Here is a 15557-nt window from a genome sequence, read left to right as displayed (position 1 = left end):
TCGATGGATAAGCCTAATTAAGTGCGCCATACATACACTCACCCAAATGGTGGTGTAACCCTATGTTGTGCCATCATGGTAGTTCTTCAAATTGTGACATACTTGACACAATGACATGTTGAGGCTGTATGAATGTTGATAGCTATGTTCAGATACTCTGAGACACATAGGCGAGTGCTATATATGGGACAATTCTAATAATAAATGTGTGATCAGTGCAGCAGAGCTCAATCGGCCACAGATGTTTAATTACACATGTGACATATGTCCTATACCACTCACATGTGAAACAATGAGGGTGTCACATGCACATAACCATGGTCATTATTGTATATGTCAGCAGGGCAACACCTTCCCCTATAGTGTTAGGTGTGAGCTAATATACCATGTGGTGCTTACTTGTGCAAACTGCTTTACTCATTGTACATTCTCTCCTCTCAACATACATATCCTGCCATGAGGAGATTAAGACAACCACCAGTGTACCGTCCACTAGTTGACCTTGCAACCATGGAAGACAGGCATAAATCCAGACATATCGTCTGACTCGTCAGACCATCATAGACCTATGTACACAGTTGGAGCCAGATCTCTTGTCAGCCATCCACAATCCCTATTGCATCCCTCCCATTGTACAGGTGCTACACTCCCTGGCCACAGGTTCCTTTCAGAATAAAGTGGCCTTAACAGCAGGGATGTCTCAGCAAATGTTCAGTCTTATCTTGAAGGATGTACTGTGTGCTCTCTTAAAGCACCTGGATAGCTACATCAGGTCCCCTCAATGTGCAGACTTGGCCCATGTGAAGGCAGACTTTTTTTTATATGGGACACATTCCTCATGTGATGGGGGCCTTTGATGGAAACCATGTATCCCTGGTCCCTCCCAGTTGTATAGGAACAGGAAGAACTACTACTCCATAAATGTTCAGGTGATGTGTCTGGCAGATCAGTACATCTTACAATTGACAGCCATGTTTCCAGGATCAGTACATGACTCCTACATTTTGCGGAACAGCAATGTCCCACACATGATGGCACGACTACACACACCTAGGACCTGGCTCCTTGGTATGTATGCATACGTAGATGTTTAACTGTTATGGCACCTGTCATCACAATCTTCCCATTCACTGTACCTATTATTTTACAAGCCCTACATTTGTGCACACAGGTGACTCTGGCTATCCAAACCTTCCTTGGCTGTTGACACCAGTGTGGTACCTTGCCACGGAAGGGGAACTGCGATGCAAGATTCAGGACCTATCTGGAGGTGCCCTCCTCTACTCGTCCCAAAAGGTATGCCAAATCATCGTTGCCTGCTGCATGCTCTACAATCTAGCCCTGAAACGTCAGATACCATTGCTAGCTGATGAGGGTGAGGCAGCTGGACCAGTGACTGGAAATGCTGAAATGGTAAGTGATGAGGAGCCAGAGGAAGAAGGTGCAGCAGACTCTAGGACAGGTATGTAGAGTGGGGTTTTTCAAGGCTTGAATGTCCACATTCAGATGTGGATTGATGACAAAGTCCTCCTGACATGATTCATAAGTGGGGGTGTAATGTGGTCTGATTCCTATGTGTGAGTTGTGGAAGTTGACTGATAGAATGTAAGGTGCAACGTAACAGTGGTTCAGCTCTAACATGTGTGTTCACTACAGTTACCTGCATTCACTTCTCAAATGGACAGACCAGTATTGAGCTATGTTTGCTGCACTCTCCTGTTCTCATGTCCTTTCACCCACTGACTGTGGTTTGTAATCTGTGCCTTTGCTACCTATGGCCGGAGGCACCCATAGTCATTAGCCATTGCTAAATGCTTCCAGACATGAGGGTTGTACATGACAGATGGCACGTAAATGATTTGTGTGATTAGTCTGTGTCTGGTGATGAGTGGTAATATCTGAGGGTCCATGCCTAGGAGGTATTCTACACTGAACACAACATCTATGACTTGCATATGTGCTTTATGTGGCATCAGGCCTTCCATCCTGATGGTACTCTCTGTCATGGTCTTTTTGCAGGTTGGAATACTGATTATACTCTTGTGTGACCCTGGATTTCTACCCCTCTAATCTCTGTCCTGGGACATAATTGTTTTTTTTTATTTACTCCTGCTGAGGGGGCCTCCCACTGCTGTCCATTATACTGCCTGTTCGAATTAGGGGGCATCACCAGATCACAGTTGGCAAGTATGACAGTTGTAGATGTTTTATTAAAGACACATATGCAGTAGCTGAGTTCAATTGTGATTTATTGTGTATATCATACAATTGAAAGTAAAAATAAAGGTGCATAAATTGACATAAAGGGGATGAGTCAGATCATGGTGGATTGAATCATCAGAGTAGCTGCTACAGCAGTTGGTTGCACAGGTCCCAACAGGGTGTCTCAGTGGCACACAAGGAAGACAAATCAGGTGGGGTTCACTTCTTGGCAGTGGGTTTGGTCTTTGTATTTGCTCCAGCCGAATGTCTGGGTCGACATCCACATTTGCGGGGGGTTCTTCTGCTACAGAGAGAGGAGTGTCTGAGGCCTGTGGTTCCCCTGGCAGGGCCTCCATCCCACTAGCTGCTGCTGATGTAGATCAGGCAGAAGTAAGGTTGCTAGCAGAAGGGGCCTGATGGTGGGTCGAAGAACCACGCAGGGTGGTGTTGATGTCCTACAGCACCCCTGCAATGGAGGCCATGGTGGCATTGTGGGCCTGCCACTGCTGCATGAGCTACTGGTGGTATTCCCTCTGCAGCCCTTTGTTTTTCCCCACATTGTGATAGTCTGTCCCATCTTGTCCTAGGAACTTTGGTATGCTCCCAGGATTTGGGAGATGGTTTCCTGGTCAGTTGAGTCCTTTGGGGGCCCCCTCATCTGGCCCACATCTTCCCTCTCACGCCTGCTGCCCCCAGGTGTGCCCACTCCCAGTGTTAGCAGGACCTTCATTGTATGGGGTGTCATGGATCGACTCAGGACACTGTACTGTGGGGCACACAATAGTTTGAACAGTCCTTGGGATACAGGTTTGGGGACAAACTGTTGGCTGTGATGTGGTAACGGGGGGATTGATGTGGGCAGGGGGAGGCAGGGAGTCATAGACTGACCAGGTGTACCTGATGGGCCAGGTAGGTTTTCACTGTCCAGATATACAGGTGTGTTGTCCTCACTGGGGCCTTCATCCTGAGGAGGGCTGGCAGTCTCTGGTATCCTCTCCATGGTGGAAATGGCAGGGGTACCTGTGGAAGGAGTGAGATACTGAGTTAAATATAGGGAGTGTGTTTGGTTATCTCTGTCAGATGCATAGTATCTTAACATGGTTCCCAGCTATGACAATGACAGATGCTGCACAGCATACTTTGGTGATACATGCTAGTCTGTGACATGTGTTCCATACTCCATATTGGGTGCTGTCTTTCAGGTTTAGTACATATAGCACTGTGGATGGTTTCAGGTACTGTCTGATACTTCACATGACTGTTCAGCACTGTTACCGAGTGAATAGTCAGGCTTGCTAGATGTCGCACAAAATGGCTGGACATTGCACCAGGTTTTCACATAGATGGGCTAGTGCATTTTGGGAGTTGTAGTGATAGTATTAACTAATGCCTTTACCAATGGCTGTGTGGGCAGTTAATTTGAGTGGATATGTGGCATGCAGGAGAGGGGCATTAGGTGAATAGTTGGGAGGTGTAGTGAGACAAAGTGAAATGGGGAGTATTTGGGTGATGAGGAAGCATGCAGGACACAACAACTTTGTGACATTGAAGTTGTGGATACTTACCAGAGTCCAGTTCTCCAGGTATTCCAGTCAGGCCCTCAGGATGCAGGATGTCCAAGAAGTTCTCCTCTCAAGATGTGAACTGTGGGGGAGGAAGTGGGGGCCCACAGCCAGTCTTGTGCATAGCAATCTGGTGTCGCGATGCCATGGAACGTACCTTCCCCCATAGGTCATTCCACCTCATCCTGATGTCGTCCCTTGTGCATTGATGGTTGTCTACTGAGTTGACCCTGTTGACGATTCTTTGCTACAACTCAATTTTCCTGGCAATCAACGTTTGTTGGACCTGTGCTCCTAACAGTTGTGGCTCTACCCTGACAATTTCTTCCACCATGACCCTCAACTCGTTGTCTGTGAACCGTGGGTGCTTTTGTGGGGATATGGTTGTGGTTAAGCTGAGGCATTGTGTTGTGTGTGTGTAACGGTGCAGTGTTGGGTGATTGATGTAGTGTGGGTGGTACGTTGTGTGTGATGGGTGCTTGTCGTGATTAGTGTGTGCTCATTATATGTGTTGTGTGTTAGTTGTGCTGGTGTGTGATGTGTAGTGTGTGTGTGTGTGTGTGTGTACCTATGGTGGAAAGGTGCTCTCTGTCTGTTGTTGCCTGCTCTTGGCGTATGTAAAGATAGTTTTTGTTGCAAAGGATTGCAAGTTGTATCGGGGTATGTTATATAGTGCTGTGAGTAGGTGTGTCGGGTGTGTGTATGTGTGTCAGGTGTGGGGTATTCAAACTGTCCAATATGGTGTTGTGTTCTGACAGTAGTGGGTTCTGACCACGACGGTTCCCACCGCCAATGGTATTCCACCATGAAGTATAGCTTTGGTGATTTGTGACTCATAATCTGGTGGGCTGATTTGTGTCGGGTATCGGTGCTGGTGGTGTAACCGCTGCATTCCTCACCCTCCAGTGTCCTGGCGGTCTTGGATTTTTTGCTGGTTTTTGGTGGTCTTACGTGTGCCACTCTTAATATGGAAGTCGGATGACTGCCAACATGGCAGTCTTTTGGCGGCCGCCACTGCGGCAGTCTTACGAAAGGACCACCTAAGTCGAAATGAGGCCCTATATCTTGCTCTCTCAATCCCTCTCTGTCATTCTCCCTGTTACACTATCTCTCTGAGAGACTCTCTATGTCACTTTATGTCTTTCAGTCTCTCTTTCAGTCACTCAACCTCCATCTCTGAGTCACTCTTTTAGTCACTTTCTCTGTCTCTTTCAGTCACTGTATCTATTCCTCACTCACTCTGACATTCTCTCTTTCTGAGTCACTCTCTTCTCCGTCACTCTATCTCGCAGTCACTTTATTTCACTTGCTCAGTCACTTTTACTGTTATTCAATTTCTGAGTCACTCTGTCTCTATTTCTTAGTTATTCTCTCCATCACTCACTCATTCATTCCATGTCACTCAGTCACAATGGAATAACTCAAAATGATGGGGCCCACCTGCAATATGTAATGAGGCCCCCAAAGTCTCACAGATATTCATTGTTCTTGGTTTGAATAGGGCCACCATTGAAGGATTGGGGCCCTCTTAGAGGGTTGCCTCCATGTACGGCAGGAGCTGCAGGGGCCTGTGTTACACCCCTGCCTTCGCTGTATCTCTCAATCTCATTAACTGTCTCTCTCTGTCGCTCTAAGTCACTCTGCCTGTCAGTAACTCCCTCTCACTTACTCTCTCCAAGTCATTCTACATCTCAGTCCTGCCTCACTCCCTCACTCCCATGCTCGGTCTTTCTCAGTTACTCGCTCAATCATAAACTCTCTCAGTCACTCACTCTCACTCTGCTACTCATTCACTCACTCTACTACTCTATTTCTCTCAGTCACTATGTTATGTTATATGTACTTGTATAGTTCAAAGTTCAGCTAGGATGGTGTCCTGGCACTGAAGCATACACTGTGTGGATTGAGTGAGGGTCAGGGATAGGTGAAGAGCCATATCTTCAGTTTCCTGCTGAATTTGAGAACTAAGGAAAAGGCTCTGATGCGGAGGTACAGGTCGTTCCAAGCTTTATGAGTGAGGTAGGAGACAATACGACTGCTGGAGCTGGTCCTGTGTATGCGGGCGGAGGCAATCATGAGTAGGAGTCTTCCTGAGTGCAGGTGTCTGGTAGGCTTGTGGAAGGTTATGCGGTTGTGGAAGTAAAATAGGCCAGTTTTGTGTAAGGCTTTTATGTGTGCCTCAGGTGTTCGATGAGTGCAGTTGTGGTGTGAATGCGGGCCGGAAGGTTGAAGGTGAGCCTGGCTGTGGAGTTTATTATGGTCTGCAGTATTTTGGTCATTTAAGCATCGATTCCAGCATAGAGTGCACTTGGGGGCCCAGAACCAGGGGATAAGGGGTCTGGGTAAGGGGGCAATACAAGGGAACGGGATAGGTTCAATGCCTGCCAACTCTTGTGACACTGACTTGTTGATGAATATTGTAGGGTGTGGTATTGACTGTAACTATTATTAAAGTATTTTTATTCCTGCAAAAGAAAGCAATGGGCTGGACATTCACTCTATTGGGTTTATTTGCCAATAGTCAAGCTCTAAGCTCAGATACCCCTACACTTCCTCCCCAAGAAGCTTGTGACTGCTCTCCCTTTCTTCCCTGAGAGCCAAGTGCGGAAACATTTGTACTTGACCCTAATTGAGAGCCTTAGCATGAGGGCTTACAGCCTCAACACTCACAATTAAAGCCCAGTTGTCCTGCCTGCCCTGTAACCCCCTGCCTGACACTTACCACTAGCCCACTCTCAGATTGCATGCTCTTGCACTCATCCTCACTCTCTCACTGCCACTCACTCTCAGTCAATCCTTCACTCACTCAGTGTCAGTCACTCTATCATTCACTTTGTCAGCTACTCACTCACTCAGTCATTTATTGACTCTCTCCAACACTCACTCTTGCTGTCACTCACATCTGCTTTCTCACTCATTCTCACTCTGTCACTTGCTCACTCTATGACTCACCACCCAGACAAACATACACAAATACCCACGCACAGCATTTGATATTTGTTTTTTATTTTACCTACTATTTCCAGATGGCACTGTTCTGCTTCTAACGTCGCGTTAATGTACAATCGAACACACAGCTGTCACACCAAGTTGATGTTCCTGTATTGCAAGTCCTCCAGTCACACATAAAGAAAATGACAGCACAGGGTCTGATTTGGCCCTGTGCTGTCAATCACGGTGTAAATGTGGCTCTGCGTCTTGCAGCTGGTTAGAGTGCTGGAAGCCAGCACTATGTTAGTGAGCTATGAGGAATCCATTCAAAGAGAGCACGCACTACTAGTGTTCAGAATGCATAAACTGCTCATCGGCCTCGATTAATTGTTCTCCCCCTGGTCAAGGCATGCGCACTTTGAGTATACTTATTTACATTGTCAGTTCTATAGCCTAGAGGACCTACAGACTCTCATACTGACAAGTAAAAATATACACAATCAATACGCCTTAGCCTTAGAGAAGAAGTCTGCCAGGCTGTCATGCACAGTTTGTATATGCTCAGGCTGTGATGCACAACTGCAGACTCTGATAGTTACAGAGGAAAAGAAGCTGGTTGGCAAATCCCGAATACTCCAATGGGAGTATAAAATGTCATAATGTCCTACTTCAAGCTAGTTGGGCATTCTGCAAAAACTACAAAAAAAGGATCAGAATGCCACAAAATCTACATATTCTGTTGTGGTTTTTCCCCAAGCAATCTCTAAACTCAACTCCATTGACTTGTAAAACAAAATTACCAACATGATTTTCATTTATTTTAACGATGCGATTGGTGGGGGTTCTGCTTGTTAGCAAGAGCTTCTAGCATTTTTTCCTCTTTTCCTATGCTTTAAATTGACCTAATGTGTTGAGGTAAAGTAGGAGGAATTACCTCCATAATGTGCTTTAAAGAAACATGCCTGGCCTGATCGTAGGAGAAAAACGTATTTGTTTTTCTAATAATTGTGAAGAAGCCTTTCTGGGCAGAATGAAAACATAATATTGGGCCTATCCAAAGGTGGACTGTCAGCCTATATGTGAGGAAATCATTATTTGTGCTATGATGAAAAATGATGCAAAGGCTTGACTTTATAGAGTGTGACATATTTTTTTTTTAAACTAAATGGTTAACCTCTGCTAAGAAAAAGCTATACACTTCAAATTTGCAGTGCATTGGCAAATCAGTATGAAAGAAATTACAATAAATATTCGATTTTTATTTAGTACACTATTTCCCCATGTTGCAAATAATTATATAGTGCCCACTATAACATGAGCACCAGTGTTTGGCTAAAGTCAATCCACATTCCTTGGTTGACTTCGACCTCCTACATGGCCACACCTCATTGCCACTTTTCACATCTAATCTTCCAGGGGCAAAGTAATAAAATCCTATACAACCAACTACATAGTATTGTGAAAAGAAACCCTTAAAAACATGGTCATTTGAAACAGGAGTCCTTCCTCAGAGCAGCAGAGATGCTCATCGCATGAAAGGAAGTGCTTATGGGGTGAAAAGCATAAAAAGCATCCTCAAGAGGTGAAAAGCATCCTCGAGATTGGAAGCTTCAATGTAGTGTCTGAAAAGTAGTTACATTGAATTCACAAATATAATATGCATGAGGGCTTTACGAGTTCAGTAAGTTTGGAAATGCTGCGCTACAACTCCCCCCCCCCCCGCACCCCAAGGTTATGAATTGGCATTCTGTTGGTCTCTTATCTGCACTCCTGTGAGTCCTGTCTGGACAGTAGAAGATCGGAAAAAAAGACATTGTTTCTTTTTAAGGTATGTTCAACCATTTATAAGAAACTCACAGCAAAGCGTTTTTTTGCACAGCAGGTTTATCTTAGTGCTAAGACCCTGAGAGGACATTTCAAAATGGATTTTATGACATATTGTCAAATGTGTTGCAGTTTGTTTTCACTTTGATTTCAGCTATTGCTGGAAATAATCTGCTCATTTTGCTGGAAACATGTATCCACGCAATCTGCACTAAGCAAGGGCATTAATTGTTATTAAAGCTTTTTAAATATAGAGTGTGAATTTCCTCTGTGTGTTCATCGATTCTGGGAAAGGGCTCCAGAACCTACCAATAAAGAAACCTATAGTCTCGCAGGGCTGTTTGTTGCCTAAAACGCATCTCTTCCAGGCAGAAGTTGGAGGGAGTGTGGGATTTTTTCACAACTATAATTTTGGAAAAACCTGCATTTTATAGAAGGCTAGATAAACCAAGCATGGACTGTATTATCCTTAGAAAGTTTAAAAAAAAGGTATCATAACAAGGTAAGCAAGCTATCCCCCCCGAGAAATTGATCTAGGTAATAGTATTCCAATTTGTTTTGACTTCTTTTAAACGTGACCTTTCTCTTTCTAGGCTTAGCAATCAGGTTTCCCCTAATTTGATTATCTGGATTTTGACCGTTTTTAAACGCTTAAAAGCTGAAACATTATTGTGCTAAATAACTATTAAACTCATTAGGTCGCAAAAGTTCACATGCAATCTTTTCAGATTATTCTTTTCCACCAAAGGTGGCATACAGTTATACTTTTTTTTTATAAATTCAAGAAGTTTTCTAGTGTGTGGCATGTAAATTGTCAGTATATACATGAACCGACAGGCTTAGTCATTTGACAAAAGGGAAGTTGAGGAGACATTTCTTTCCTGTCCATTTCAAAAGTAACAATATGTGAGGCAGGGGATGACAGCTCACATGCAATACATGACATAGGTTCACTTTTAACGAGACAAAGTTATTATGAACATGTTAGAGGGCCTAGCTGGAGTTAGTTCTCACTCTTGTTGCTAGTGTGATTTACGCATAAGGGAAATAAAAAACATCTTTAGGGGAGCACATGTGGCTGAGGAAGTGATACAAGTCTCAGCTTTTAGTGAAGGTTTTTAAGATATATACTTTTGCGTGCTGCCAGGAGTTTTACCTGAAAATGTATTTTATTGTATTGTATGGGGTGCAGGTACCTGATGTACTATGTTATTTAGTAGTCAAATGATTAACTACTTTGATGTGAATATGTTAAAACATATATGGGGAACCCATAGAGGACAGCCTAGTATCAATGCCTCAAGTAATCATTCAGATGTGTTTAAATAAAGCCTAGGAACAGGACATCTGATGAAAATAAGCAATAACAAAGAGAAAGATGCATCACTGGGTTCCATATTTTACACATTGTCTATGTAATATAAGGATGTTGCCTACTTATTACACATTTACCTAGTGATCCAGTACAGTCATTTTTGAAAAAAGGTACTGGTCTCATTCAGAAGAAATTTTAAACCATATGAAGTACTAAAACATCTACTTCAGAGGCAGAGGGAGGTTGTTGTAGGTGGACCAGAAGTTCGTTTGCAAGTTTGTGTTTGTGGAAGTATGTTTTTGCTCTCTAACAACTGAGGTTTTGCGCTCTTATTAGACTAGAATACCACTCTCGGAAACTAAAGAGTTGCAGGAGTTCCAAGCAAGCCAGGAACAGAGTGTTGCATAATCTTTTCACATCGTTTTGGGACAAAACCACCGCGAATTGATTGGCAATTAATAATTTGTTCTGCAAAGCTTCCAAAACGTTATTGGAAATCTCTATTGCTTACAGGTTAATCCTTACCAGTTAGAAAAAAATATATACAACCGTTGAGAATATATGTTCAAATCAATTTGGATGCATAAACCATAGTTAATGAGCAACCATCGTATTACATTCAGAACTGCAGGTTTGATAGATGTACTCTGAGCTGTCAGAAAAGCAAATGGCATCAACAACCTGACTGAGAAGTTATACCTTTTAGGTGAAACAAAAATGAGTTTCTTCAAAATAATCCGAACACTTTGCAAACTATGGGCCTCATTACGACCCTGGCGGCTAGCGGTAAGCTGGCGGGAGCACTGGCAACAGGCTGGCGGTGTTCCGCCAGCTATTATGACCGTGGTGCAATAGCCACGGCCATCCCGTTGGCCCCTCCAACATACTGCCAGGCTTCTGCCGGGCGGTCATAGTCCCCAGGGCAGTGGTGCAAGCACCGCTGCCCTGAGGATTATGAGTCCCCAACCGCCAGCCTGTCCATGGCGGAAAACACCACCATGGAAAGGCTGGTGGTAAGGGGGACTTCGGGTGCCTCTGGGGGCCCCTGCAATGCCCATGTTCTCCTTCAGAAATCAGTTTTGCAACTAATGCTGTGCACTCCTCTTGATGACAAACCATCCCATGCTAATTATTGGCCAGGATTTAACTTAGAGTGAATTTTTGTATTTAATTTATTGTTTGCATTTTCTTTGTCTGTAATATTTACTTATGGCTCATTGCTAGAAATGGGGTCTTTGGTTGGCAGTCAGGTTACCCCCTGTCCAAGCAAAGACCCTCACTCTAGTCAGGGTAAAGGAGAATCAGCCTCAGTTAACCCCAGCACACCCCCTTGGTAGCTTGGCACAAGCAGGCAGGCTTAACTTCAGAGTCTAGGTGTAAAGTATTTGTACCAACACACACAGTAATCCAGTGAAAACACTACAAAATGACACAACACAGGTTTAGTAAAATAGGAAATATTTATCGAAACAAACCAAGACCAAAACGACAAAAATCCAACATACACAAGTCAAGTTAATAATTTCAAAAGCAAAAGAGTCTTAAATCCTTGAGAAAACAGTAAAAACACTGTTAGCATTGAAATGTACCTGGGTAGAGTCAAAATAACATGCACAGGCAAGTGTGCCTTGGAAAAGGCTAGAGATGCGTCATTTCTTCTCCTCTGGTCATGCTGGTGTGCGCCGTTTCTTCTCTCCGCAGGAGAGCAGTGCGTTGTTTTTCCGTGCCCAGCGATGTTGCATCGAAAATCTGGCCGCGCGGTATCAAGAAACCACACTGTGTGGGTTGCTACGTTATCAGCCTCCATCAGCGGGTGTTGCGCGTCATTTCTCCAGTTGCTTGCACCGATTTTCCAGCCGCGATGCAGGTGGAGCGTTGATTTTCAGCCGTGAAGCTGGCGGCACGTCGTTTCTCAAGCCACGTCTTGGAAGGTGCGTCGAAATTCTCCCCGCACGGTGGTCTGTACGTGGATTTTTAGTCTTGGTCTGCCAGCTTCACCTTCCAAGGCCCCAGGAACTGGATAGGGCACCACTTGGCAGGGCAGGAGTCTCAGCGGAGAGTCCAGGTGCTGCCAGGAGAAGTCTTTGATGGCCCTGAGACTTCAACAGCAGGAGGCAAGCTCAGGACAAGACCTTCGAGATTTCTTCACAAGCAGGAATGCACAACAAAGTCCAGTCTTTGTCCTCTTGCCCAGGCAGCAACTGTAGGATAGCTCCACAAAGCACAGTCATAGGCAGGGCAGCACTTCTCCTCAGCTCTTCAGCTATTCTCCTGGCAGAGGTTCCTCTTGGTGTCCAGAAGTGATCTAATTTTTCTGGGGTTTGGGTGTTCTTCTTATACCCACTTTGGCCTTTGAAGTAGGCCTACTTCAAAGGAAAGTCTCTCTTGTTTGTGAGATCCTGCCTTGCCCAGGCCAGGCCCCAGACACACACCATGGGGTTGGAGACTGCAATGTATGAGGGCAGGCACAGCCCTTTCAGTTGTAGGTGACGACTCTTCCCCTCCCTCCTAGCACTGATGGCTCATCAGGATATGCAGGCTACACCCCAGCTCCCCTTGTCTCACTGTCTAGAGAGAGGTGCCAACAGCTCAACTGTCAAACTAACCCAGACAGGGAATCCACAAACAGGCAGAGTCACAGAATGGTTTAAACAAGAAAATGTCCACTTTCTAAAAGTGGCATTTTCAAACACACAAACTCAAAACCAACTTTACTAAAAGATGTATTTTTACATTGTGAGCTCAGAGATCCCAAACTCCACATGTCTATCTGCTCTCAAAGGGAATCTGCGCTTTAATAATTTTTAAAGGCAGCGCCCATGTTAACCTATGAGAGAGATAGGCCTTGCAACAGTGAAAACCGAACTTGGCAGTATTTCACTGTCAGGACATATAAAACACATTAGTATATGTCCTACCTTAAACATACACTGCACCCTGCCCATAGGGATATCTAGGGCCTACCTTAGGGGTGTCCTACATGTAAGGAAAGGGAAGGTGTAGGCCTGGCAAGTGGGTACACTTGCCAAGTCGAATTAGCAATTACAATCTGCACACACAGACACTGCAGTAGCATGTCTGAGCCATGTTTACAGGGCTACTAATGTGAATGGCACAACCAGTGCTGCAGGCCCACTAGTAGTAATTGATTTACAGGCCCTGGGCACCTCTAGTGCACTGTACTAGGGACTTACCGGTAAATCAAATATGCCAATCATGGAAATCCAAATACACATACATTTTACATAGGAGCACTTGCACTTTAGCACCTTATATAGCAGTGGTAAAGTGCCCAGAGTAACAAGAACAGCAAAAACAGAGTCCAGCACACATCAACAACATGGGAAACAGAGGCAAAAAGTTAGGGGAGACCATGCCAAGGATGCCAAATCTAACACTCATTATTAACTTAGGCATTTGTTTTAATATCTGCTCTAAATATTTTACGTAATTTATGCATTTAATTGGCTTCAACTAAAGCCTTATACAATAATGTTTCATATTTCTTGTGTGTGTTCTATTTGGGAAACGAAAATGGGGACCTACCTAAAACCTTGGGTCTCTCACAGATACTATTGTCTTACTGGTATGTTCCAAACGCAAACTGTCACTCTCTTTTGGTAACATCAGTAGAGACTCATGGCACACGATCTGTTCATTTTCCCTGCTCAAATTGGTAAGTTGGTATACTTAGGATTGCCTCAGGGTCATGGGACATCTACTGGGCATGGTTGGGATCCACCTGACAGAACAAATCTAAGTCTTTGCCTACCCAAAACACTGAGGCCACGTAATGTGATGCAGATGTGAGAGCAAATAATATTCTTGAGCGATGGAAGAAGAACAATGCCTGTGATTTGATTACTTTTTGTGGAGGTTTGAGATGATTAGATAAAAATGTAGTAAAAGTAGACAGTAATATCTGGTTGGGGAAAAATGACTGGATATGGCTCCATGTAGATTAGAGAATGAGAATGTGGTTGTAGGGTTTGATACAAGGATAGTTGTGAAGAGGACTGTAAATATGGTAACACTAGATTGGGAATAGATGCTTATTGCAATGATGCACATTGACCTGGTAGAAATGCAAACCATCAAAGCAAAGTGTGTGTCTGGCAAAATAAAAATGTATTGATAATATTATAAAGGCTTATGTTGACATTTCTGATTTGAGAGTAGCCAAGACGTAACGATCTAGGACAAAGTGACCCAATAGTATATGTAGTTTAGCAATGATTGCTTTCCCTAAGGATTAGCAATCATTTCCTAGTGGTTAGAGTTTCAGGCAATACACATACAATTCCAGAGTCATGGAGAGTAACCTATTTGTCTTGTCCATAAAAGAGACTTCCCAGTCTGCCACATGTCTGACAGAGAATTACTAGCAGCTTAGTTAGTTGCAAGCTGTAGTCTTTTCACATATCTATAAGCACAATTAACAGACTAGTGGGAAAGGAAGGGTATTTACCTCTTTTTGGAATGGGTTGCTTTATTAAACATAATGTACATGTTATGGCACAGATAGAACGGACAGACGTTGTGAAAAGATCAACATTGTTGTACTGATCATTTATACGTTTCTTCATAGCCTTTCATAAGGTAAGCAAGCTATTCTATGGTGAGAACTAAAAGGCAAGCAGGCTATTGCATGTTGAGAACTAAGGGACTGGGAATTATACACCTACTATTATATTTGGTTACAATATTGTACATGGAGGCCACCTAATTGCCAATAGGAATTGCACATGACATGAGGTTAAACAAAGCCTTTCCCTCCCCTAATCACTTCTCAGATTTTATGTTGTTGACCTCCCTCAAGTTGGTGATAAGCATGTTACAATACTTTTATACCCTGTGCTATATCAAAGGATACAGGGATTCCAGGAAAAATGTAGTAGGAGACAAGTATGAAGGATAAATATATCATCATGAGAAAAGTTGTGTTGCAAAGGAAATTAGAACTTTCAATGAAAACTAAGTAATAATGGCCTAGATGTCTTCCAGAAGTGCAACCACCTGGGAATTCTCTTTGAGCATATCCTGCTGGGCGTCCATAAGAGCATGAAAGGTGGTACGACAGGCATTATCCTTTAAATCTCTTTATATGCCTTTATAAATTGGTCCCAAAATGTCCAACCTCCTATTAGTAAAATTGCAAAAAGGTCAGAGCCCTTTATATTTGTCCTGAATGCATATGAATATTCCCAGAATACTCTCATTTTATTCCTATTTCAAATGTTTTGGGCCCGATTCACAAAGGGTTATAAGACCACATAAATAAGCACTATAAAAGTACTACTCCACATACGCCAAAATGCCTTTGCGGATAGGCCCACATCATAATAGAATTATTGTTTTTTGGAAAGCAAACAGGAAATTTTAATGGAAACTTAGAAACAATGTCGTAGGTATGGTCCAGATATCTGACAGGAATTCAGCTTCAGCCCATGCTTCAGTAGGCTCCCATTAATACATATTATGTGCAGAATATGAGTATGACAATGAGGGGCTTTGAACATAAAATTCAGAGCTACCATTTTACTCTGATAGTGAGTGCGTGAAAAGTTAAGGTGACATCAAGACTTCTCTATGCAGTGCGATTTGATTTCAAGGGTCAATAACATAGCTGCAGGATAACATTGAGCAGATAAGATTATGAAAACTGCTGGCTCTCTAAAAGAATCACATCATCGCCCAATTAAAGTTAAATTGAGCTTCATTGC

The 15557-nt window shown here is 43.5% G+C and overlaps 1 protein-coding gene across 2 annotated transcripts in view; it reads right to left on the bottom strand.

Moving 5' to 3' along the window:
- Positions 1-15557, bottom strand: part of CNTNAP2 (contactin associated protein 2) — a 2759350-nt gene that overhangs the window by 562223 nt on the left and 2181570 nt on the right. The gene's annotated exons all lie outside the window — the stretch shown is intronic.

The sequence above is a fragment of the Pleurodeles waltl genome, chromosome 10, assembly GCF_031143425.1.
Source record: "Pleurodeles waltl isolate 20211129_DDA chromosome 10, aPleWal1.hap1.20221129, whole genome shotgun sequence".
Lineage (NCBI taxonomy): Eukaryota > Metazoa > Chordata > Amphibia > Caudata > Salamandridae > Pleurodeles > Pleurodeles waltl.
This window is presented reverse-complemented; position numbering and strand designations above follow the sequence as displayed.